The sequence below is a fragment of the Rhinolophus hipposideros genome (genome assembly GCF_964194185.1).
Source record: "Rhinolophus hipposideros genome assembly, chromosome: 7".
In the NCBI taxonomy this organism is placed as follows: Eukaryota; Metazoa; Chordata; class Mammalia; order Chiroptera; family Rhinolophidae; genus Rhinolophus; species Rhinolophus hipposideros.
The window spans coordinates 4,756,232-4,783,480 of NC_138053.1; the positions used below are offsets into that span (position 1 = coordinate 4,756,232).

At 44.0% G+C, this 27,249-nt stretch overlaps 1 pseudogene across 1 annotated transcript; it reads left to right on the forward strand.

Annotated features, from left to right (window-relative positions):
- The first annotated feature begins 3,634 nt into the window (after positions 1-3,634).
- Positions 3,635-4,973, forward strand: LOC308499858 (septin-10-like; annotated as a pseudogene). Its single transcript has one exon. The product of its transcript is annotated as a septin-10-like (transcript).
- Positions 4,974-27,249: the final 22,276 nt, after the last annotated feature.

The window sequence follows — 27,249 nt, forward strand, 5'->3', positions numbered from 1 at the left end:
GGTGACTTGGCATTTGGTGGACTGACAATGCACTGACTTTTACCAAGTTGACTCCTTGAACTGTCCATTTGCTGAACTGGTTATTCGGAAATCAGACTAGGCCACAAGACCTGGCCCTGGCCAAGGCATCCCTCCTCCTGCGCCTCCCCAGGGGAGCAGCCAGGCCAGGCCTGGATGGAAGAGCACCCAGAAGGCCTTTCTCCATGAAGGTGCCCTGGGGGGAGGGAGAAGGCCGAGCAAGGAGACTCTGAGCCTTGAACCCCCAAATCAACCAGGCCTGCCCTCTTTTACCATACACGGTTTCTTTGGGGAAAAATATCTCACTATTAAAACCAACTGAAATACATTTTGAAAATGATAATCATACACCCTATGTAATAATAAGTTAATACTTTTTGAATACTTCCTATACCCCAAACCCTGTATTGAGCACTTTTAAGACATTTTCTCATGTAGTGCTTACTCTTACCCTTTGAAGAAGGTACCTGCCATCCTCACCTCAGTGGCATGCAGCCAGGATCTCTGACCTTTTCTAGAAAATCATGTATTTTAGACTATCTCTCTACAAGCTGCAAATGCCTGATATCTTTCTTTTTTTATTTTCTAAATTAAAGTTTATTGGGGTGACAATTGTTAGTAAAGTTACATAGATTTCAGGTGTACAATTCTGTATTACATCATCTATAAATCCCATTGTGTGTTCACCACCCAGAGTCAGTTCTCCTTCCATCACCATATATTTGATCCCCCTTACCCTCATCTACTACCCTTTTCCCCCCTTACCCTCTGGTAACCACTAAACTGTTGTCAGTGTCTATGAGTTTTGTTTCTTTGTTTGTCTCATCCTTTGTTGCTTTCAGTTTTATATCCCACATATGGGTGAAATCATATGGTTCTCAACTTTTTTTGTCTGACTTATTTCACTTAGCATTATAATCTCAAGATCCATACATGTTGTCGCAAATGGTAGTATTTCATCTTTTATTATGGCTGAGTAATTATTCCATTGTGTATAGATACCACATCTTCTTTATCCAATCATCTATTGAAGAACACTTTAATTGTTTCTATGTCTATTCTTATGTCTCTTGTTTGATCTCACTCACCTGGGGACTTCCTAAACGATTTTAGATAGCCTTTGCAATTTACCCTGACCTCCTGTATAGAGCATATAAAATATATTGTATAAGTTGGATTGAGGTGTGCAAAACAAGTTGTTTACTTGTAGGGACAGGACTATGGCCGCATGTGTGTGGAACTGATAAGAGTGAAGTAAAAAACATGTTTTTGTGTGAAACTGAGTATAACAAAACTGAGTGATAAACACCTTCACCAAAACAACTTCTGGTTATCACCTAACAGGTAAACAAGCCCAAGGAAAAGAAGATAAAAGCGGAACATCAGAGCAATGCCATGAGTGGTCCGACGTGGCACAATGGCTAAGACCCTCTGCAAGGCTCTGAGCGAGACCCTCTGGAACTATCCTCCGGGACATTCGTCTGAGCGACCCGACAGAGTCCTCCTTAAGGTGCAAGCCATTATATGCCGGGCCTCTCCCAAGCTCTTCCCTGCAAAACCCGCTCGCCTCAGACCCATCGTGGGCCCAGTTGCCTCTCCTGGAACAGGAACCTTTTCCACCTCTATTGACTCTGGGACCTGATTCGTTATGAAATTCTATTCTGTTCTGTATAACCTTCTGTGTTACCAGAGCATTGGCCTCTGGAGGGACATTGGCTCCCAAATAAAGCTGTGTTACTCACTCTGTCTGAACCTGGGTGCAGGGACCTTGTTCCCCACTCGTGTCAGGAGTACAATGCAGTGACGGACACAGGGTCCTGCTGAGGGGTTAATGTCCCCTTGGCTTTCAGGAAGAGACTGAAAGGTGGCAACGGCCCTTCCAGGCTCACAACACCTCCTTATTGAACAGAACCTTTAGCTCCTGACCGGAGCCAGTCAGACCACCTGCTGAGGCTCTTCCTGTTCCTGAATGGGTCTCTCTGCCTCACCATTGTGGCCATTTCTTTCCTCGCTCTATTGCCAACCCTTTATGGCCCAGCCTCAGTCCCGCTGTTGCCATGAAGCCTTAAGTAACGCTTACAATTACAGCTGCAGCACAAGAACAAACACACCAATTAGCAATCCCCCAATCAACATGCATAAAATTTCACTTATGCAAGAAGTTGTAGAGATCTCCTGTACAACATTGTGCCTATAGATGACAATACTGCATTGGACACTTACAGACAGATCTGTTAAGAGCGTTGATCTCACGAAGGTGTTCTTACCACAGAAAAACAAAACCAAAAACAAACAGACAAATGAAAACTAACACAGAGCATGCCCACCACGTTCCCAGCACTGTGCACAGGGTACCACCCACGAGTTCTATGATTGCCACTTTTGCTCAGGCAGGGAAACTGAGGTACTGGGGTTGAAGTCACTTCCTGAGTCACACGGCTGGTAAATGGCAGAGCCTTACTCCAGACCACTTCTTTACCTCTCTCTGCTGACCCCTCACTCCCCTCTCCTCGGGCCACAGGGACCCTTCACCTCTTCTAAACCCCTCTGACTCTTTAAAAAGCTGCTCACGATTCTTGGCCTTTCACACGGTGTGTTTGCAATTGTAAGCTCTTCAGGAGTGTGTTTCTCCTTTCCCCCACTAGGGCTGGAGGCTCCTGAGGGCCTCTCTCTCATTCTGTCCGTCCATGGTGTCAGTGCAGAACAGGGCTCAGGACTCAATGACGTTATTGTGCGTTCTTCAGCTGGCACCAGAAGCTATTTCCCCCTAGTAAGTTATGTGCTTGGGTTTGTTTCTATTGGTTACTGCGGGGATTTGTTTCCTGCCTGCTGTAAGTGTCTTCATGGGATTGTTGCAGCAGTGTTTCAGGAAAGGTTTGCACTTCATCGAGTCCGTCCCTTTTCTTCAGCATTTGTGAAATTGACCTCAGTTAAAATGTATGCAGCTCTGAGTCCCAACAGCCCCACCCCAGCTCCTCCTGCCCCGGTGGGCCCCCCTCTCTTACTCCTCAGCAAGACTGATTATCCATCTCATCTTCCCAGCACCAGCCCATCTTCTTGTAACAAATCCTTAAATGGTCTAGCTTTCTCCACAGACCTCTCCTCCCCACTAACTGTTACTGTTTGGGGCAAAGATTTGGGCAAACACTTTGGGTCACTTGTTTTTTTTCCTTCATAAGGATGCACTTTAGCCAATAGACATAATATGCAAGAGGAAGAGACCAAAGAAATCCATGGCTGAGGGTGACACCAGGAGGAGGCTTTAGGATGAAGACCCCGCCACTGTCTTCCTCATTAGGGAAGGCTGCCTGGGCTCCTATATCCACTGGCATAGAGAGAGTAATGGCCCCCAAACATGTCCACGTCCTAAGCTCTGGAACCTGTGATGTATGACTTTATACAGCAGAGAAATTAAGGGTGCACATGGCATTAAGTTTGCCAATATGATGTCCTTATAATAAGGAGGTTATCCTGGGTTATCTGAGGGCCCAGTGTAATCACAATGGTTTTAGAAGTGGAAGAGGGGGGCCCGTGCCTCTCACCCCGTGCATTAAGCTCTCCCAGGGCCCCCTTGGCTACATGCAGCTTCGCTCAGCTCCTGCTCAGGACCTCCGAGGTGGCACAGCACCTGCTCTTTCAGTCTCACATGGCAACAAAAACTTGTATGTCCTCACAAGTATCTGACGATGAACAGACAAAAAAAAAAAAATAGAAAAAAAGAAAATATTCATTCTTTATGTATGGCCATCTTGGTTTTGAGAGTTTGCCTGATCAGCTGGTCGATAGATCCATTCAGCAAGCCTTCTGCTTTAGTATTCTCTGCGTCGGGGAGACTGGAATTGGAAAATCAATGCTGATTGGTACATTGCTTAATACTACTTTTGAAGACCATAAATCCTCACATTTTTAATCCATGTTAGACTTAAAGTTCAGACATATGAACTCCAAGGGAATAATGTTCGATTGAAATTGACCATTGCAAATATGGCGGGATTTGGTGAGCGCATAAACAAAGACGAGAGCTACCAAGCAACGGTTGACTAGGTAGATGGTCACTCTGAGGCCTGTCTCCAAGACCTGAAGGTGAATGTTCTCTCTTTCACTACCTTGATTCTCGTATCCATGTGCCTCCACGTCATCCCAACCACAGGCCACTCTCTGAAGACACTTGATCTCTTAACCAGGAGGAGCCTGACAGCAAGGTGAACATTATACAGGTGATTGCCAAAGCAGATGCAATTTCTAAAACTGAGTTACAGAAGTTTCGGAACAAGCTCCTGAGTGAATTGGTCAGCGACGGTGTCCAGATATAGCAGTTCCCAAGAGATGATGAAACTATTGCTAAAATCAATGCTTCAGTGAATGGACACGTGCCATTTGTGGCTGTAGGAAGCCTGGATGATGTACAAGTCATAATAGGATGGTCAGAACCCGCCAGTACCCTTGGGGTGTTGTCCAAGTGGAAAATGAAAACCACTGTGACTTTGTAAGGCTCTGGGAAATGCTCACTTGTACAAACATGGAGGATCTGCCAGAGCAGACCCACCCCAGGCACTAAGAACTCTGCACGCGTTGCAAGAGGGAGGAAATGGGCTTTGCTGATGTGGGCCCAGAGAATACGCCACTCCATCTTCAAAAGACCTACGAAGCCAAAAGACACAAATTTTATGCTAAATGCCAGAGGAAGGAAGAAGAAATGAAACATATGCTTGTGCAGTGAGTAAAGGAGAAATAAACCATAATGAAAGAAGCTGAAAGCAGGCAAATTTGAGCACCTTAAAAGAGTTCACCAAGAAGAGAGAATGAAGCTGGGAGAAAAGAAAAGACTTTTGCAAGAAGAAATAATATCTTTCTCTAAAAAGAAAGCCCCGTCCAAGATACACCAGAACTAGACTTTTATGGCAACAGGTGGCAACCTGAAGGACAAAGACTGTAAGAACTTCAATTTTATGTAAAACAAAGTTCCAGATCACAGAAGGTCATCACAAACAGTTATTAAAATGTTAGAAGTATGGTGTGATTTTCTTGCTGTTTTTATTTGCTGTGTCATTTATTCTATATTTGGCAAAAGGCCACAGTTACTGCCATTTATGGAAAAATGCTTTTAAGTCTAAGGTCAATACATAAGCCAGGGTGGATGACAGCACTTATATATTCACTGTTGTTAGACGTTTTTAAATAGCTGGTTTGTGATGAATCTAGACCATTTTCCCTGCTGCCCATTTATCATCACTTTGCACAGGATCGTACCACAGAGCAGTGTCAGTGCCCATGACAACGCAGAACTCGTTCATATCATGGCTGATTGCATTTGTATTCCAAGATGAACCTTGTTTTGGTACATACTAAATATAAAATATTCACAATATGTTTTAAAATATATTATATACCTGAAACTAACCTCTCAATACTTTTATAGAACTTTTTAGCTTTTGACATAATTATCCAATCCAATTGGTATTTGATATGATCCTAAACTTTTGTACCACATTTTATATAAAACAATGGCCTTCCATGATTCAGTATTCCTTATTGTGGTTGATGTATTACTGTGAGAAGAAAAATATGTTTAAAAGTAAAAACACCCAGGTATGTAAACCCTTTTTCTAGTGATAAGTACATTTGAACCTGGATGTTATCACAGTATTTTTATTAGGATGTATTACATACTTGTTGCTTAAAACTCTGTCTTCCAGGGAAAAAATAAATAAGGTTGAATCATCTTATTAAAAATATTTCTTAAGAAAATAACTGAACATCTGACTATTAAAGATATACAAAAATTGGATAATTCATTTCTCAAGGGATATTTGAATTCAGTGTCTTAGTATTCTCAGAACAATTCACTTTTTCTTAACACTCGTAGGGATATAACTTTTCATTTTTTTGTACTTAAATATTCTAAATAAAGTTGATAATTACTCATTTATTTTCAGATTTTTATTAAAATATAGCAAATGCTCAATATTATATTAGTTTCAGATGTACACCATAGTTATTCAACATTTATATACCTAAAGAAGTGATCACCATAAGAAGTCCAACAACCAGCTGACACTGTACCAAGCTATCACAATATTAATGACTATATTCCTGATACTGTACATTACATCCCCATGACTTGTTGAATCTCTTATTCCCCTCACATTTTCCCCCTTTTTAAATTTTTCAATTATAGTTGACATTCAGTATTGTTTTATATTAATTTCAGGTGTACAGCATAGTGATTAGATATTTATATAATTTAGGAAGTGATACCCCTAACTAATCTAGTACCCAGCTGGCACTGTACATAGTTATTACCATATTATTGACTATATCCCTTATGCTATTATCCTACATACCCAAGATTATTTTGTAACAACAAATTTGTACTTCTTAATCCATTCCTCTTTTTCACTCATCTCTAGATCCCCTTCCCATTTGGCAACCATCATAATGTTCTCTGTATCTATGATTTTGTTTGTATATTATGTTCTTTACATTCTATATATAAGCAAAATCACACTGTATCTGTCTTTCACTATGTGACATACTCCACTCAGCACAATACCCTCCAGGTCCATTCATTCCATCACAGATGGCAAGAACCCATTCCCTTCCCTGGCCGAGCAATATTCCATTGTATCTATGTACCATCTCCTTTTTATCCATTTTTCCATCGACAAACACCCAGGCTGCCTCTCCGTCTTGGCCATTGTAAACAGTGCTGCAATGAACTTATGGATGCGCACATCCCCTTGAAGTAGCATTGTTCTTCAGATAAATACCCAGAATTAGGACTACTGAGTCCTTCTTTGTCACTTGTTATAGCTTTTGTTTTAAAGTCTATTTTGTTTGATATAAGAATTGCTAACTGAGATTTTTATTTGTTTCTTTCCATTTTCATGAATTGTCTTTTCCCCATCCCTTTACTGTCAGTCTGTGTGTGTATTTGATCTGAAGTGAGTCTCTTGCAGGCGGCACATAAAAGAGTTTTATTTTCTTATCCATTCAGCCACCCTGTATCTTTTGATTAGAGCATGTAATCCATTTACATTTAAAGTAATTATTGATTGGTATATAGTTATTGCCATTTTATTATTCATGCATTTTAATTTTTTTTTTTTCCTCTGGGAGAAGTCCCTTTAACATCCTCTAATACTAGTTTGGTGGTGATGAAATCCTTTAGCTTTTTCTTGTCTGGGAAGCTCTTTATCGGTCCTTTGATTCTCAGTGATAGCTCTGCTGGGTAGAGTAAAATTAGTTGTAGGTCCTTGCTTTTTCATTACTTTGAATATTCCATGCCAATGCCTCTGGCCTGCAAAGTTTCTGTTGAGAAATCAGCAGGACAGTCTTATGGGAGCCCCTTTGTAGATGACTAACTGCTTTTCTTTTGCTGTTTTCAAGATTCCTTCTTTATCTTTAATCTTTGGCATCTTAATTATGATGTGTCTTGGTGTGGGCCTCTTTGAGTGCATCTTGTTTGGGACTCTCTGTGTTTCCTGAACTTGTATGTCTATTTCCTTCACCAGGTTAGGGAAGTTTTCCGTCATTATTTCTTCAAATAGGTTTTCAATTCCTTGCTCTCTCTTTTTCTTCTGGTATACCTATGATGAGAATGTTGGTATGCTTGATGTTGTCCCAGAGGCCCTTTAAATTCTTGCCATTGTTTTTTTTTTTGTTTGTTTTTATTTATTTATTTATTTATTTATTTATTTATTATTTTTTTATTCTGTTTTCTTTTTTGCTGTTCTGATTGGGTGTTTTCTGCTCTTTTGTCGTCTAAATTGCTGATTTGATCCTCTGTTTCATTTAATCTATTGCTGATTTCCTCTAATGTATTCTTCATTTCATTTATTGTATTCTTTATTTCTGACTCATTCTTTTGTATATTTTATATCTCCATTTTTATGTTTCCTATCTATCTCTTTTTTGATGTTCTCTCTGAGATCATTGAACATCCTTATAACCAGTGTTTTGAACTCTGCATCTGGTAGATTGCTTGTCACCATTTTGTTAATTCTTTTTCTGGAGCTTTGTCCTGTTCTTTTATTTGGTACATGTTTCTTTGTCACCCAATTTTGGCTGCTTTCCAATGTTTGTTTCTATGGATTAAGTAGGGCTGTTATGTATTCTGGTCTTAATAAAGTGGACTTATGTAGTAGCTGTTTTGTGGGTCCCAGTGCTACAGTCTCTTCTGTCAGTGTGTCCCTTATGTGGGTTGTGTGTGTCCTCCTGTTATAGTTGAGACTTGGCTGCTGTTTCCATGTAGTGAGAGGGATTGACCCTTGGGCTGACTGGGTGTGAGGACTGGTGGACTACAGTAGAGGACCTGTTGTACTGGGGCTGACCCTACAAAGCAAAACTCACTTTAGCAGGTCTCTGGTGCCTGCCCAGTCTGCCCTTCAGATGTGCCATTCTTGGAGGCTTCTGAGTTATGCTCTGGCTCAGTCTGAAGCTGGCCACTGGGTGTGCCTCAGGCCTGCTGAGAGGGGCCCTGCAACAGGCTAAGTGCAGCTGCAGCCTGTGCCCTACCAGGCCTACCTGCATGAGCCACAAAACAATCCACAGATGGCTACCACCAGTGCTGGGCTTGGAGGTGCCTTGAGAGGCCAAGCCATGAATTGAGGCCACCTGCCACTAGAGGCAGGTTTGAGGCTGCTCGGCAAAAGATATGGAACATGCCGAAGCCAGATGCTTCTTATTTAAGTTGTGTGAACCTTTGAGAGATTTTTAGGAAAGTCTGTAACATGAGCTAAGACAGGTCATTTGTATGGAGAAGCCTCTAGAAGTGTCTTGGGTGTGCCTGAAAGTTGGGTGGGACAGAGTCTCAGGGAACCACCAGAGCAGACTAGCTAGGTTGATGGATACTCAGACATGACAGTCACTTGTGTCTGCTCACCAGCAAGGGGGAGGGCTTAACAAAGAAACAATGGCATCTGCCAGCACTTTTTTCTCGGAGAAAGCTGCCCCTTCAGCTCTCACTCTGAAGCCATACACCTCTGTTCCTCCCTGTACATCCATGACACTTTTGAGCTGCTGCCCCAGTTCTGGAGCTCAGAGCAAGTGAGTCCATCAGTGAGTAAGTCCATGTGCAGGCCCTATAAGAGGAACACCTAGGACTCTACTGGACCTCAATTTCACCTAGCCACAATCTCTGCTGGTTTTCACAGCCAGTTATGGGGAGTTCTCTCCCTGGTATTGGAACCCTCGTCTGGGGAGTCTGGTGTGGGGTTGGCACCCCTTGCTCTTCTGAGGGGTCCCTCCACAACTAAGATATCCCTCCTAATTTTTAACATTCACACACATGTGGGACCAGCCTGTTCTACATCTCTGTCACTCCTACCAGTCTTGGGGTGTCTTCTTCTTTTTGTCCTTAGCTGTAGAACTTCATTTCGGCTAGACTTCAGGTGTTTCTCAATGATGGTTGTTCTGCAGTTTAGTTGTAATTTGGATGTAGTCATGAGAGGAGGCCAGCATAGCATTTACCTGCTCTGCGATCTTGACTTGAAAATGTCTCTGCTGACATTTACTCTTGACAAAAAATATATCAACATGTTTAGTAAAATGTCTTCAAATTAACTCTTCTTTTTACAAATTATCACCTTAAGAAACATTTTAATCAAACTTTGTCATTTAATTATATGTTTGAATTATTTTGAGACAGGCATACTACCAGTATTTTGCATACTACACATGTTTAACTTATCCTATGTCAAATTCTGAACAGTGTTTTTTGAATGAAGTTGTATAAGTTGCAAAAAAAGCCCCAAAACCCAAAACCAAAAAACGCTTTCATTTCATAGCATAATTTACAAATACTTTATATTTCATTTTTACATTTGAAATTCACAAATATCTCTCACCCTTTTAAAATTTTAGTAGAGTAAATTATAAGTATCACAGCAAAAGCTCTGCATTTTCTTCTCAGAATAAGTAATGCCTTAGTTCTGGAAGGTGGGGGCAGGACAGTCAGTGAGCTCCTGAGGGCAGGTGGTCCGTCATACAGAACCCAGCCAGTGCCACAGTGCTAAGTGTTGGCTAGGGAGAGCGTCATCCCAGAAACTCAGCAACATGATGTGAGCGGTGGTTATTTGTAGCTATGTTATATCAAACTCTCTACAAAACAGCTATTCTAAACTTTAATAAATTTACTTTTAAATGCCAAAATAAATGTGGAAGAGGGAATTGAAAAAGATTTCAGAGAGATGGCAGCATTAGAAGGACTCTGCTCAATGTAGCTGGCTTTGAAGAAGGAGGAAGGGGACATGAAGCAAAGAAATCAGGCAGCTTCTGGAAGCTTAAAAGGTAAAGAAAACGATTCTCACCTAGAGCTTTTAGAATGCAGTGCATCCTGCCAATACCTTGATCCTAGCCTGGTGAGTTCCATGTTAGACGTTTAATCTATAGACTTGTAAGATATAAAATTTGTGTTGTTTTAAAGCCACTACGTTAGCGATTTGTCACAATAACAATAGAGAGACTATAAACCTTACTCTTAATTTGTAAAGCTTATGTCAATCAGAGGAAAAATTCACATTTGAGAGTTTGCATATTGTTTTATAGATTTAAAACAGTATCCTGGACTGCAAATCTGGATGTTTCCCTTTTTACCCATTGTTCAGGTTGGTGGAACTGCTTTCCCATGGTTTTTAAATCTTGCTATGATTTTCTTAAGATATAGAAAAAAATAAACTCTGCTCAACTGGTTAACTCGGTTTTGCCTCTGCAAACTATTTCAAAAAGCAATTCTGTATTTGAACCAACTTTGAACCAATAATGAAAGACAGCCATGGTTGCTAAGAGAAGCAGCCAGTGTGTTGCCATGGGAACAATTGTTTTTAAATCTGGAAGAACAAGCTTTAACTGTAAAGAGCTAAGGAAGGGAAGGCAAGGGGGGTAGCGACTCCTTATCCTCTCCTCATTAGGGGGAAATGGACTGAGGTTCCTTGCCAGTTCTGTAAGTTCAACAAACATTGCCCTGTTGCTCTATGAAGGAGAAGAGTAAATGTGTGGGTTTCAGATTCAAACAGATTTGGATCTGAATTAATGACTCACCTGTGCCACCTGCAAGGTCTAAAATAATCTAAGAAACTACCCTGGGATTCCTTTGTGTTAATCGTGAAAGGGGATGAAGATATTACTTACCTCCTGGGGTGGGTGTGATTACACAAGACAGCATATGCAATTGTCTAGCACAATGCCTGGAAAGTAGTAAAAGCTCGATTCCTAATGGTGCTATTATTCCTATACAAAAAGTATGTTTGCAGGGCTCTAGGTAGGTCCTCCAATACAACTTGGAGAAGCAGCTTTTTAAAGATTTTTAAAGTCCATCTGAGAGGCGGTCCCCCTGCATATGACTGTAGACAGCTCAGCCCCATGTGACTCATCTTGAGTCAGCCACACCTGAAAGCTAATTCTATACCCTGCACAATGTGCAAGTCCAGTGCTGTCACAGTTGGCTGTCCTGGCAATACCAGGAAAGCTTCAACGAGCTTGCTGTCAGCTGCTGCCCTTCTATCTTGGTGGGCCAATAACCCGCAAAGAATCTTGTGGTTTGGTGCTGGTTAAGGCATCAGATTCAAGGAGCACCACTCTGAATGGCTGTCCCATCACTCTGGGCAGCAGCTGTTTGTTCCCTCTGATTTCACCCAAGGGTAGGACTGGCAGTAAGAGCATGTGGCAACAGGATTGGGACTTGGCCCAGGCCATAAACAGGCACAGTGACTTTGAAGATTGGCTGACCAGTTTTAGAGACACCTCCATGAAGGGAAAAAGCACGACTGAGACTGAGGAGCCAAGTTTATGATGCAGAGCTGGGAAAGTATCTAAATGTTGGATTGAACTGGGAGGACCAGGCAGGAGAGAAGCTAGAGGACACCGATTGTCAGCAGAAAGACTGTAGAAGAACAGGATGGGGTACACATGATGGAGAAGGTAGACCTGGGGCAGCTCTGCCCTGGGAGGAATGTGTGTTCCTGGCTTGGCAAACCCAAGGGGTCATGGTGAGATGTCTGAAAGACCTGACTGGCCAGCTCAGGTCATCAGAAAAAATTAACTCAACACTAGCAGAATCAGTCTTTTTATAAGAACTCAAGGAGAAGTTTCGATCTGGGCCAAAAGTCAGGAAATGTACCTTCTCAAGAGTAATTGGTGTGTTCCTGTCGGAGGTCAGGACTGTGGAATTATTCAGGTATCCCTTTTTCACAATGGCTGCTGGAAACCTTAGAGTCACACATGTGGCCCACGTAGAGCACGTGCATGGTCTCAGAGGCATGCATGTTTGATTTAGATTCAATCCTGGACTCATTTTACATTCCAACTCTGGTCTGGCTTTCCTTTTTACATTTAAAGAATGTTGGATCTTGCTTCTGAAGTAAAAAGAAAAATTATGCTTTAAATTTAATTTTTCTTCATTTCACAAATAATTTTTGTAATTACAAAATAGTACAATCTGTACCATGTTTCCCGAAAATAAGACCTAACCAGAAAATAAGCCATAGCATGATTTTTCAGGATGACATCCCCTGAACATAAACCCTAATGCATCTTTTGGAGCAAACCTTAATATAAGACTCGGTCTTATTTTGGGGGAAACACGGTAGTATAGTCTATAATCAAATCTATCTATAGTGTAATTTATAATCAAATCTATAATCAAAATAGCACAATCTTAATGCTAAGGGGAAAACTTAGACTAATACAAGAAAAACTCATCTCTAATCCCAATACTATTAACATTTTGGAACATATGTTCCACTTTGGAGTCACCACGGGAATGGAAACCAGTCTTTGGCTTTCTCCCCCCAGTGTTCCCTGAACTTCATGGTCCAGATGCTCAGGCAGGGGCTGATTTCTAGGGAAGGATTTCCTGTTGCAAATGTAATTGCATTTGGGAATAATTAGAGAGGCCATGAATGTGTACAGACTGCTTCCCCAAACAATAAGGAAACCAACAAGTTCTGAGCTGAAACCAGCTCAACGATGGGTTATTTTCTAAATGACTGCTAATAGCCATTAACTGGATATTTGCTCTTACAATGAATTCTGAGTTTTCAAACAAGTTTATGTGGATGAATAGCTAGCACAGGTTAAAATATATATATGTATCAAGGAGCAATTTTAAATATTAAGCAGTTACTGACTTGTGTCTCTTCATACCCTGAAGAAGATGGGCATGAAAAAATGAATTATTTAATCTGGCATTGTTTCATTAATTTTAACATTTGTTAGCATATACGAGTAATTATATAGTGCTTTGGAGCTTAAAAAACTCTCAGAGGAACATTTTTCCGACATCTAAAATAGTTAATGAAGCTGTGTGCTATACATTAGTTCATCCAGTCATTCAATTAGGATTTCTGAGCACCAATTCCGTGCAAAGCAACACATATCAGGGGCAAAGGTGACTTCCTCCCAGTCCTTACCTTCAAGGAGTTCCGGTGAGGCGACAGCACGCTGCACAATACCTGTGCTCTGCCTCTCTGAGAGCTCTGGAAGCAAAGAGAAAGGACAAACTGAGGCAGCCTAGGGAAGCAGAGGATGTGCTCCTAAATGACAGAATCTCGCCAGGCAAAGAAGGGCAGTGTGGGGTCAGCAGACCATCAGGGTGGTGAAGAGCAGACAGAACAAAGCTTGGTGGGAAAGGTCGCAGGTGGTCTCGGTTGCTGAGTGTGGCTGAAGGGTGAGTGGAAGAAGCAGAGGGGTAGCGGCTTCCTGCTCTTACCCACCCCTAGGATGCCTCATTGCCTTGTTCCCACACATTAGCGTGTAGGGCCCCCATTCAGGTGCTGCTGTTGTTACCCCTGGTAAGAGCTCTGGTTCTTGTCCAGGCTGCAGCTGCCACAACATGGAAGGAATACAGCAGTTGGTAAGCGCTCAATAAGTGTCAGCTATATTTCTTATCAATACAACTGGCTGCCGTGTTTCTATAAAGTTACAGTCTCTTGAATCAATTCGTGTGTCTCTTAGAGAGTATGCTTGACAGCCAGAGGGAAGGCATTCCACCCTGGGTTAAAGCTCTTCATTGGAATCCCCAGGAAGATCACCAGTGTGGCAGGAGGTAAGAGGGCTCCTTCCTCATAACACCTTACCATGAGAGAACGTCAGCTTCTGTCCTGCCACGCCCAGGGTCCCTTCCTGGCACTCAGCTCCCAGGGGACAAGAGGCCAATGAAAACAGAGTGAGTTGGGCAGGCGTCCTGCTGCTGTGAGTTCCCAAACAGGAAACAGCATGGCATCACCTTCCCCAAGCTTTTTCCTCCAGAAGCAGGTGGATGCCAGGGTGAGCACACGAACTTGGAATCCTTCAGCCAGAAAGATGTCATCCAATTCTTCCTTCGGTGAGGAATTGCTGCCATGTCAGGAATCGCCGCACTGCAAACACACCTGGCCATGATACGCAAACGCACAACATTTATGTTTCCAAAATGTTAGACCTTTGCGTTTAAAAACAGACTTTGAAGAGTTTGAGAACCTGGCAATTAATCAGTGCTCTGCTCAGAATGCAAGCATGGAGTGGCTTGTTGTGTCTCCATCCACAGATGGATAAGGTTGGCCATGAGGATTTTTTCTCTGTGGTGCTCAAATACCCATTTGTCACACTCGCTCCCCCGCTTTGTAATTTATTGTTTGGCATTTGGTAGGCATCACTCAGTGTTATAGTGGGTCTGCAAAACATTTTTTAAAAATTGGTGCTGCTGTGATAATCAGAACCGCAGCCACTGGTGTTAGACCGTCACGAGATTAGGTTCTCCTTGTCTTAGGGCCATTGATTGGCAGCCACTGACAGACAGATCCAGGGTCTGGATTCTGTCCCTTGGTCCCTGCTTTCTGTCTGAGCAAACCACCAGGGCCTCTGCACTTTAAACACTGTCTCACATTTACTCTGCCTATTTGTTCCATTCCATGGACATTCTCTCCTGAGCTGGCCTTTCAGACTCACTTACTCCACAGTCAAGAAGAATTTATTGAACTCCTACGCTGTGCTAGACCCTAAGGGTATGGAGAGTAGCAGGCCTCTGCCGCTATCCTCAGGGTGCTCACGCTGGGACAAGAGAAGGGGGCGGAGCCGTGCAGAGGCATAGACAGAAGGGGGCGGCCAGGTCAGCAACCCGCGACCAGCACCAATGGAGGATCAGCACCACCTGGGTAGTGGGAGAGGTTGACCAGGAGACTTGGGATTACTTTCTTTTTAGGAAAGTGACCATTTTCTGTTTAAAATGAAGACATCATTTGAGGCAGTTGAAGTTCTATTTGCTTCTACACATGAGACCAGCAAGGAGTCAAACACATCACGCTGAGTGCTATTCTGGCAGAGTGAAAAGAACTTTGAACTTTTTGGATATCACTGAAGTTCCACCAAGTGTCTTTTATCAACTCATTAGATTTCTCTAGGCCTCATTCTTTCCTTCTGTAAAATGGGGACCATCAGTATTGTTGTCAGCATCAGGTATAATACCATATTTTCTATTTTTTGTAAATACTGAGATTAATAAAATAGTTTGTTTTAAAGAATTGACTCATTCATAGTATCCTTTGATATAGTTGCCATTTCCTTAAACAATGGATAAAAAGTGTAGTGAATACTATTTTGAAGGAGAGTGATCTTTGGATTTTTTTGATGGTAAAAAAAGACACCCCCCCCCAACCTCAGAAATGTGGGGGAAACGTTGAAATACAATGGGGGATGTTCATGTTAAATGCCAGTCTCTGTTTTCTGCTCTGCGTGGTACATAAATGACACACCCCTTGAAATACAATGGGGGATGTTCATGTTAAATGCCAGTCTCTGTTTTCTGCTCTGCGTGGTACATAAATGACACACCCCTTGGAAAGTACCATCACCTTGGAAAATGACCAAGAAATGTCTGTTCAGCAATTATAATCCACATTGTGCTTTTCAACCCTGCTGTTCTCACTGGAAGGAACTAAGGCACAGAGGGAAACTGGCTTCTCTCAGGTGCCATCTGTTTGGTTTTCCTTTGAGATGTCAGGAGGTAGAGAACTGGCACAAGCAGCGAGGTGAGAAAAACCCTGGTTTCCTTTGCAGGTCCATGCCTATGGCCAGTCCCATTTTCCTGGTTTCTGTTTCCTGTCCCTTATTTGTAGATTATCACTCAGGATTTAGATTTTCGAAACTTTCCCTTCACAATTCTTGGTGAGTCCTAATGACTTCTTAGTTCCTGTGTTGACTCTCACATTCCAGGGTGACAGACAGGACCTTCTGCTTGCTTGTTGGTTTCTGGCATTACCCTGAATGTCTCCGGTTCTCATGTCTGCCCAGCCCAAACCATAGCAAGCCCAGCATCTACCATCCTTGTCTGAAATCTTAGATAATTCTTCCACTCATAGGAGTGGAGCTATTGTGCTTTATACCATTACATTCGTCTCTTAAGACACAAATTCTGTCTGTTCTCTCTCATCTTGTACAACCTAAAGGATGTTTTCTAGCCTCTCTGGATCTCAGTATCCTAAACTGTAGAATGATACTGTATCAGTACAAGACTTCCGGGAAACAGATGCCAAGATGCAGTTAGAAGTACAAGAGCTTCACCTGTGTGACATAAATAGGAGGCGCTGGTAAGGCCTTAAGCCCATTTTGGTGCAGGCAGGGAAAGCTGTGTGACCATGATGCAGGCCTGATGCATGGGAAAGGAGCGGGGAGGGAGGGAGATAGAGTAGGAAGAGCGTGGGACTGTGGTGCAGTCTCTAGAAAGTTTTAGCCAGCTGAATGGGGGTGGGGAGTGGTCTTCGGTCCAGAGACTGCCCAGAGATGTCGTGTTGGGGCAGAACTGGCCACACCTTAATGCCTCCTCTAACCTCAGCTGACTAAGATGAAGATATCATTTAAGGCAGTTGAAGTTCTATTTGCTTCTGCACATGAGACCAGCAAGGAGTCAAACACATCACGCTGAGTGCTATGATGGAGAGTGGAAAGAACTTTAAACTTTTGGAAAAACTGTGGTCTCAGCCCTATATTGTGGCTGGAGGCAGGAGGCTGTCATCCAACTACACTCCTTCCAGCAGAATGGTAAATTCCTGAAAGGAAATCTGAGTGGCAAATCTTCATGGCTGCCATTTCTTTTCTTTTTTTCTTTTTTTTTTTTTTGAATGAAGAGCCAGAGTAAAACCATCTCTAATGTTTTAATCCAAATTACATGTGTGTCTTCTTAAACACAAGCACAAGGAAACACGTGCACGTTTCTTAGAGCCTAAAACACGCTTCCCGTAAGCATCTGAATGTGTTACCATGGTTGGGATCCCAGGCCTGTCCTCTACTATGATCTGGTGAAATTAGAGCTCCAGTGACGAGAACTGCTAGATCTCTGGATGACACAGATGGAGAGCAAGTTCCAGAGTGGCCTGCCACCTGACGGGGAGCTGAAGCTGCAAGAAGAAGCTGGTGAGTGGGCTGTTTCTCACTTCCCAGGAGGGGTCCCACAGCCTCCTGTCAACTCCTCTCTGGGCTCCTTTCCAGACCCAAGTCTACGATGCCTAATGATCCTCCCTGATTCCTGACTTACCACTTAGTTTTTAGGAAATTCGATTTAGAAAGCATCATTTGCTTTCACTTTTCTAGATGGTGCTTTTGAGGATGGGGTTTAGAAACAGACTGAATGGACGCCAAGCCAGAACTGAGTCAGGTCACCCATTGGATGGCTCTGTGATCCCACAGCAGCTATCACGCCTACTGTCCTGAATTCGACCCAGGAATGTTCTGCTCTGTTCTTCTCCTGCCTTTCCATGTCTTGGTATCATCTGTTGATATTCCATCTTTGAATTCTGGCTGCTTTTCCCTGTGTTACCACCTGATGCACCAGGCCTGCTCCTCCGGTCTGATCTCGTGCTGTCCTGGCTTCCATCATGCCATGTCCTAGTATACTGTGTCCTGACACCATTGTCTTCTTCGGTAGCCACTAACCTGCCATCTGCCAGTCTCAGAAGGGGAAGTGTAGTATTGCCCTCTTTGTTTTGAGATAGGTACTCACTTGAAAAGAAGATGAGACTATGACTTTCAAAGTCATGAATCAGGAGCATTAGGAAAGGGGAGGGATAGGAGGGGAATAATGGTGAATAGCCATTTTGGATGTGAGGGTGACAAAGCTGGGACATCTGTCATTTACCTCCCTGTAGCACCAGGTTGCCTTGGCTGAGGTGGCTGTTTGGGGGAAGAGTATTGGATGGTGGGGCCTATCTATGCTGGATGGTGGGGCCTGCCACTCAGGCCCCCCCCGGAGAAATGAAAGATTTGTTCCTTTGCCATTAGAAGTACTGTCAGCAGATAGCCTGTAACATTCAGTTCTCTTCAGAAAGTATTTTGGCCAAAGAAAGCCACCTCACCCAATGTCACATGCTGTTTCTGGGGCAACTCGTGTTCAACAATTGGCTAATGCAAGGTTTAAAGGCTCAATCCCTTTCCCTCAACCCTGGCCAGCTCTGAGGTGCCAACCCAGCTTTGGAGCGTCCCAAGAGGTTCGCTGAGTGCTGTTTTCACTTGCACAGTACCTCAGCTTCTCTCTCTGCCCAATTCCACTTTCTTCCCTTCCCTTTCCCTGTTCCTGGTCCCAAGAGCACTTCCTAATAAGCGTCCTCTCCATTTCAGAACCTGCTTTCTGGGGAACCCACCTTGATTTACATTTCTACTGTATTTTAGACACGGGATTTTAGTCGTGAGAATCTCCGGCTCATAGTCACAGTTCATCACTGTGAATTAGAACTGCTATTGTTTCCACCCAAATGTTCATTGAAAACCTACTTTATGTAAAGCACCAAGCTAAGTGGTGTCATTAAGCATTTGCATATTGCCTCGGTGTGTCCTGCAGAGAGGGAGGTATATAATTAAAAAGAAATATTTTGAGTCACAAGGCAGGGAAAGATCCCTGGAACAAGTGCAGTCCAGGTTAGGTGAGCTGGTCCAGAGGTAAGACTTGCCCCAAAGCGGTGTAACTTCAAATTGTGGTATCCGAGGGGCCGTGGGGATGTAGGATTGATTTGCGTCAGCACTGAGTCCACGGCAGGAAGACCTAAGTAATTAAAGGCCAGAGACATCTGTGCTTATAGTTCCCTGGGAGTGGAAGCCAGGAAATAGCTGGGGGCCCAGCCCTCTGTGAAAGAGACACAAGTGACGCAGGATGTCAAGGTCCAGCCAGTTGGTCGGGGCTCCTGGGCCCCAGGCACCCCATGGAGACCGAATGAACACATGCGAGCACCAAGTGAACTTCCACTCACAGAGCAGGCTGCCAGCTTCCACGGGCTGGGGGGACGGCACGTGGTTTTCTCTCTGCCACATCACGGTTGTTTCCTCAGTGAAGCTGAGCTAAGTCAGAAGGCAAACACAGGAAAAGAGACTCCTGAAGCCGAACTTGGGCAATGAAACACGTTGCGGGGACAGAGCCCCAGAGAGCAGTTTCCAGGCTCTCAGCCTCACGTGGAAAGGTGCTGTCTCAGGTAGTAGATGGCCGTCAGCTGTGACTAGTTGGCCATCAGCTGTAACCAGTTGGCTATTGGCCACTGATCTAACTGCCATGGCTAAGCTACCAAGCACAGATTGCAGTTAGCAAATGGGGTCAGTTGGCAGAGAAGCGGACGGTGGATTGTGTATCATGTGGCTCCTGCTTCCTATGTCTCCACCCAGCCGCCAGTGAGAATATAGTGGTATGAACCCCCTATCTATGGCTCCATTGATGTTCCTTTTTGGCCTCGCCATGTCCTGCGTTCTTGTGCGGGGAGAGGGAGCTGAGACCCCACATGACACCCTGCATGACACACACATCTTCCAAGATCGCTTCTCTGGGGAGACAGTTTGGGAGTAGCCTTTGCCTTTTCCTACAGTGTTAACCATGGTATCTATGCTATTAGAGAATCCTTTCCTGGCAGTGAACTTTACCTCTGGATGATTGGTTGGTTCCACACGTTTCCTGTTCAATAGTAGCTGAAACGCCCACTGGGTCACGGGTGAATCGCACGGAACCATCAAGTTGGCGTAGAAATTAGGTAAAGGTAGTTGTTTCTGTTTGTGGCTCAGCTAGATACACTGGGCTTGTGTTACAGTGGCATGTGAGCGAGAAATGAAGAATGAGCATGACTTTTCCTGGGGCACATTCCCCCACTTTATCTGCTTGAGGATATGAAAGTGTCCCAAAAAAGTCTGGTGGTGAAGGGAATCACTGTGCATTTGTAGACATGCTAATGGCTCACAGCGATGGGGCACAGAGTAAAGAGTAGGGGTGGAGAGAGGTGGGCCCAGAGTGAGCAGAGGCAAAGGCCTTTGTGTTCCTGTAAGTCATTTGTTCTTGTTCCCGAAGAGGTGGGAAGCTGTGGGAGGGTTTGGAGCAGGCGACTGGCAAGATCAGATTTGCTTCTAGAAAGATCACTCTGGCAGGAATAAAGAGGGGTCAAGAATCAGAGTAGAACTCCATTAGGAGGTTTTAGCAATAATCCAGGGGAGAGACTGGTGGTGACCTCAGTTAAGCTGGTGTCAGTGCACGGGGAGGAAATACACTGCTTGGAGAGAGACAAGAACAAAGGACCGTGAGAGCAAGAATGCAAACCACATCTATGGGCATCGCAGAGAGCGAAGCCAGCAAGGGGTCCACAAGAATACAGGCCCAGCTTCTGAGGCAAGAGCCAGAAAAACCTGTTGTGATGAGGCCTCCTCTGAAGGGCCAAAGCCTCTTGCAGCTGCTACTGCTCTTAAAGAGAGTTCCAAAACTGGTGTCCATTCCCATCCAGCATTGACGTCGGCATGTCCAGAAGGAGAATGACGTGATAGAATCAATATTTTCTGTTTAGTCAGTGAATGCAAACTGGTGTAGGTGAGGCCCGTGAAGCGGGTGTTTTGATTGGTTCAAATGATGACATGCGCTGATATTGATATCTAATGATATATTGTCACCGTGTTGTCCTGTTGCATTGACATTATACCCGGTCATTCAGCCAATGCAGTGTTGCCTGTAGCTGAGGCTTTGGCAGCCAAAAGACCAGGGTAAGTTGGTTCATCTTTCCCAGTCTCAGCGTTTATGTCCATAAACTGAAGGATAACAGTGGCTGGCTGTTATGAAGTGCAAGTAAGTCAGGCGCCCAGTGCAGTGCCCAGCGCAGCCATCTTCCATAAACGTTAGCCACTGTGAGTATTATTACTCTCTGGCCCTTGTCGCTAGAATGTTTCGCCTTCTCATATCTTCCCAGCTCATTGCGATGTCCATCTGCATTGTGAGGAGGTGTCTCCAGACCCAGTTTCACATGAATCAGAAACACGGCCACTACAAGTCCCCCAGCCGACTCTCCTGCCCCTGCCCTTTCACCTCTTTCTCCTCCAGATCTTTCAGAGTGTCTGGAACAATGGAGGAAACCTGTTTGATTACAGTCAGAAGTCTCTCTGGGAAGCTCCAACCCTTTCAGGGTAATTTGGCATGAGTTCATGGAAGTGAGCCTGGGGGAAAATTCAAATGTCAAGCATAATTTGGTACTTGAAACATGATAGAAAAAGCCTTCTGATTTCTTTTCATCTGCATTTCCAGTCCCCACTCTGTCTGGCCTGTCTCCTCCTGTCTCACAGGTCATTACCCCCCTCCCCCCAGTGGGGGCTAGAGGTGAAACACTTGTAGCGGTGGCAACTTTTAACCCTCCCTCCATCAGCACCCAACATCAGCATTCAGCCTGCTTCAATTACCTAAGCATCTTTGCCAACCCTATTTTCTGAGTGCGGGCAAGGCAGGCTTTAATGAAGGCTGAAGCCTCAACCAAAGGAACAGCAATTGTTTATACACAGCAGATGATGAGCTGAAGTTCTTTTACATGTTATCTATATGTCTATTTAAAAGAACATGTTATTTATGTCTATTTAAAAGAACACAGAGGAAAACTTCTGTCTTTTCAGGTTAAAAATAGTGCATTTTCAGGAGGCTCTCCCCACCCCCATCCCTGCCCTAAAATGAGTTTGTACTACCTGATTAATCACACCCTGAAGGTTGGGATCCCAGCTTCACCATTTACTAGCTTTGTGACCTGCAAGCTCCCTCACCTTGCAAATCAGATGCTCCAGAAATGAGTAACAGTAAACCCGAGCGGAAACCTTCCAAGTAAATAAGGAATATGGCTGCTGCTTCAGCGCCACCTTCCAAAGCTCTTGTAAAACATCTTCTGTGGTTCACACCGACCCAGAGCTGTGTAGGGAAGGGTATTCTGGGTAACATAATCGAATCTTAGCTAAATTGACACAGAACAAATCTGGTACAGAGACTATAAAAAGTATATAAGTCATGTGTCTGGCCTATAAGAACACTCAGTCATGGGTTGTCATTCCCCTTCCTTTTCTGTCTTTCATCAGCCATTTTTCACCTGACTGTTTGACCTTGGCCAAGAGGTCTCATTGGGGGGATATGGAGAGCAAGTACAGGGATTGCATATGTGTGTGTGCGAGCGTGTGTGTGTGTGTGTGTGTGTGTGTGTGTGGTAAGGGGAAGGCAGGGTGTGTGTGTAGGGGATGGTGCACATCATTCTGAGACCAAATAATATAGATTGGGGAGAACCTGTTTTGGACATTCTGGGATTCTTTTCTCTACTTTTAGTGTGGAAGATAGAAAGCTTTCCTTACTTTATTGTTCAGATATAAGTGTCTGCCCCAAGCTGGGAACAGCTAGCCTCCGAGAGGGCTGATACTACCATTGCCCACCTCATTCCTTTTGTCTTTCGTTTTCACAGGGTTCATGGATAGAACATGGTCTGCCTACAAAAAAATGGGTCTTCCGGTGTTTATTAAACAACTGTTTCTTTTTTTTATTTAGGACAATTGTGTCATCCATAATATGATGAGACATTGTCTCTGGAGCAATAACTTCCTGTAAACACTGGGGCACTCAGTAAAAGGGAATTTGATTTCTATGGGAAGCCTTGGAGACCATCTCATCCCAACCTGTTGGAAGTTCCTGGTGCCCAGCCACAGAGATGTGGATTTAGCTTTCTGATCATTCCTCTTAGGCTGAGATATGTGGGTGGATTTTGGCCCACAAGCAGTAAGGCAGTAACCAATTGCCTGACCTTTTTCTGGGCCTGGAGGGACAGCACAATATCTGCTGTGAAGGCAGGCCTTCCCTTTCGGTCTATCCTGGGTCTTGTCGGATACACTGGATCCATTTAGTTCATCTGGGTCCAACTCTATCTATCTTTGTATCTATCATGAGATAAAGGGAAGTTACACTTCTACTGATTACAGGACATACTACCAATGCATATAGGTTGACCAGTTTTCCAAAGACATTGCATGACGTGCTTTTATAGTTTCTGCAACAGAAGACTTTTCTACTGGCACATTTCAAGATCACATCTTCTAGACCATATAATGGTTTGGTCAGTTACAGTGGTCATTATTCTCAGAGTCAATAAGGGCACTTGGATGGTGAAATATTTTATTGGTGAGGCTGTGCCATTTGATGTCATTGCAGGTAGGAAAAATAGTAGGAATGGACAAAGCTCTTGTTCTGACACAAAAAGCGAGGGGTCAATTCCTGCCATAGTATGAGCTTTCTTATTTCTAGAGCAGTGGTTGCTCAAGTACCATCTGTCACCTCTGGACCAGCAGCATCAGTGTCACCCAAGAACTTGTTAGAAATGCCCATTCTTGGGCCCTATCCAAGCCCTATTGAATCAGAATCTCCGGGGCCCAGCAAACTGTTTTGTAACAAGTCCCCCAGGTGATTCTGATGGCTGCCAAAGTCTGAGAAACACTGCCATAGAGCTGGGAATAGATTGATTTCCTTCACAACTGCAACAGCTGCACATTCATCTCTGATAGTCCACAGGACAGGCACATATGTGACGTGGGAGTGGGCTGGAACATTCGGACAAGAGAGGCAAGCTTTCTTACCATTGCATTTGTCCCAATCCTTAACTTTTACAGATAAAAACTTTGAGGCTCAAAAAAAGTGTGAGTGTGGGGGAGCTAGCCAAGGTCACAAAGTTAGTTGTGGTAATGGGAATGGCTTTTTGCTCTTTAGAGTTCCACTTCCGTGTACCTTCCTTCCATGTGCTCCAGGAGATGTGGGGAGGATGGATAAGGGTTAGGAGGTTGTTGGAAGTAAGCAGTATTGTGTTGGGATTCGGATCTCATTCAAATTCTGCCATTTTCTGGGTATGGCCAGGGTAGAATTACTGCACCCCAACCCAAGTCTCAGTTTCCTAATGTGAAAAATGGGAGCAACAATTCACATGATGCCTACCTCAAATGAAGATCTGCGAACTGTAACATGGAATCTGTCCCTGAAAGCAGCCTCTGCCTTTTCTACCAGCGTCCAGCTCTCGGGACTGCCTGGCTCTGGCAGGCAGGAGAGAGGGAGCATGCCTCCCTGTCGTCAAGGAGGCCACAGAGCTCTCACCAAGTGGAAGTGGAAAACTACCTTTTCCTTTCATTGACTAATTCACATGACAGCCTTTCCCATTCTGGTTCCAGCCCTATCAAGACCAGTGAAACAACCACTTATGTGATAATCATTTTATCACCTGGCTGCTATTGTAAATAAGGGATGGAGGCCCCTGTGCAGGGCCATCTTTACAACAGCTCCATCTAAATGCAAATGTAGATCCCCGGCCAAACAGAGAGGTGAAAGCTTTCCTATTAGCAGGCGGGAGATAGGAGAGTTAATTTAATGCTAAAACATTCCCAGGCAAGGAGAGCAATTTCCCCTGTTGTGCAGTGGCCTCATTTTCTCTCCATGACCACCGTGCCCATAATATGATAATTTTTACCTTTTTAAACTTTGCTGAAGGAAAAAGAACAGTCATCTATCTTCGGAAATGGCTCCTTCTGCCTTCATTTCATCTACAAAAATGCAGATATTTGTCTATTTGGTGAATGAATGGCCTGGAAAAAGCTGAATGATGAGGACAACCGCGGCGCTGTGATGTGTTGAGATCTGATGCCTGCACTTGACTCCGTGAACTCCCCACAGGCAGGCTTCGTGCGTGGCGGTCTTTTCCCCTAGACTGATCGGCTCTTTTTCTTCTGTGTAGCCAATCTCCCTGGGCCGAGAGAAGAGGAATGGAGAAAGGGAAGAGAAGAAAAACTATGGACAATCAAGTCCATTTTCATCAGCAGTTATTTTAGCAGTAGGTTGGAAGGAATTTAAATGGGTCCTTCTTTCAGGAACACCTTGGGCTGATGCTTTTAAGCTGTGTGCCTTGCACACTCCCTAAATTTGATGAGGCTTCTTCTCAGTGTAGATGTTGGAGATAACCCATGTTTGCACCTGGATATATAGAGAGAGGAATGAATGCTTTCTGTGCTCATTTCACAAAGCTCTCCTTGTCTGCCTCCCTCTTAGCACACTTACCACCTCTGCGAGCCTGAGAGAAAGTTGACATTAGACCCATTTTACAGATGAGGAAATGGGCACTGGTGCTTGCCTTGCTCAAAGCTGCACAGCTGGTGGGGAAGCTACATCGTTCACCACTGGCAACTCTTATCCTTGTGAACTTGCTTACTTGCTAAAATGTATTTGTAAACATCAAATCAATACTTGGGGCTGTTTCACAGTCATTTGCGGATGTGCATAGACTGGAGGGAAATTTGAGTTGCCCAGCACACCCGTTCCAGCTGAGGTCGAACCAGGGGATGCTCTTTGTTTCAGGTCTCACACTGTCAACAGATGTCCTTTCTGTGGTCTACTTAGTGCCATGGTTTTCAAATTTTTGTGCTTTTGGTTGGTGATTTCGCTGTTTAAAGTGGCCCCAAAGCATAGTGCTGAAGAGCTGTCTATTTTTCCCCTGTGCTGGAAGGCTGTGAAGTGCCTTATGGAGAAAATATTCGTTCATGTGTTAGATAAGCTTTGTTTAGACCAGGGGTGTCCAAACTTTTTTCAACGTCTTTCACCAAGGGCCATATGCAGTAAAATACACAAACAGCCGGGCCACTCACTCGAGGTGAAGTACGTATTGCCTCACCTGGTTTATTTAAGTAAACTAAATATATTTTTGGAATTTGCTGCGGGCCAATTAACAATGGATCATGGGCCTCAGTTGGCCCGCGGGCTGCAGTTTGGAGACCCCTGGTTTAGAAATAAGTTACAGAACTGTTGGCTATGAATTCAATGTTAATGAATCATCAAAATATATTAAATAAGGTGTTTTTAAACAGAAACATGCATAAAACAAGAGAATGTATCGGTTGGTTGACTAAATTTTGTGACCAGTGGTTCACAGCAACCAAACTGTACATCTCCTAGGAGCAGTGGACAATGGTTCAGAATTTGCTCATTTGAAGTTTTCAGTGACTTTCTAGAACGTGAGTACTGTGAATGGACTGTACTGTGAATCCATTCTGTTTGTCATTTCTGTCATCCTTGCAGAAGGCAGAGGAAAGGTTGTCCAGGAGTCTGGCTCCTGCCCTAGGGCACCCTCAACCCAGCTGGCACTCCATTCTTCTGTTAGGATCCCACCTGCCCAAGGTGCCCCCAGGTGAGTCATGTGTTTGCTTACCAGTTGGGGGATCTTGGCAAATTTTGTGCTCTGTTACTTCCCCTATAGGGACGGGTTCTTAATATTATCTGGCAGGGTTATTTGAGGAGTTAGTGAGATTCCTGTATGTAAAGTGCTTAGCACAGTGCCTAGATAGTCATAAAAGTTAATAATTATTAGTATCATTTTTAGGATCTTGGTTTGGATTCATTATTGAGATGCTGGAATTCAACCCCCCTCCCCCCCCCCGCCGCCCCCGGCTGGTTACTCTTGCTCTTGCCGGGGCCTCCTTTTCATTCTCTGCCTATCTTTTCTGCTGCTGGCCCCTTTCTGACTGTCTCTCCTGGCTTCTCTGTTCCTGGATCTTATGTGCCTGGGGTCCTCTCTCCAATGCGTAGGCCTCACTGGCTTCCTATGTATTGAAGCAGGGTCTGTGGCTCATTCCAACCAGACTCATTCTGCAGTCGTGAGCACAGAGGAGCGTGGGGTTGAAGCTGCCTACAGAGTTAAATCACTGCTCCTCCCTCACCACATACTTTGCTCAGTCATCAAACGGGGCTGCTGAAGGCATTACGCCCCCACCCCCCAAGAAGGAAGTGTTGAGGCTCACATCAGGGAGCAGGCAGGAGGTTAGATGATGCTGGTATGTATTGGGGAGGTATTATTCCACTGTAATGGAAGTGCAAGAAATGCCACACTTCTTAAATAAAATATCTAAATAAATTCTATGGACCCAACTGGCCAAAATCATTGAGAAGTCTGATATTTGAGGGTGTTTTCCCATTAGACCATACAAGAA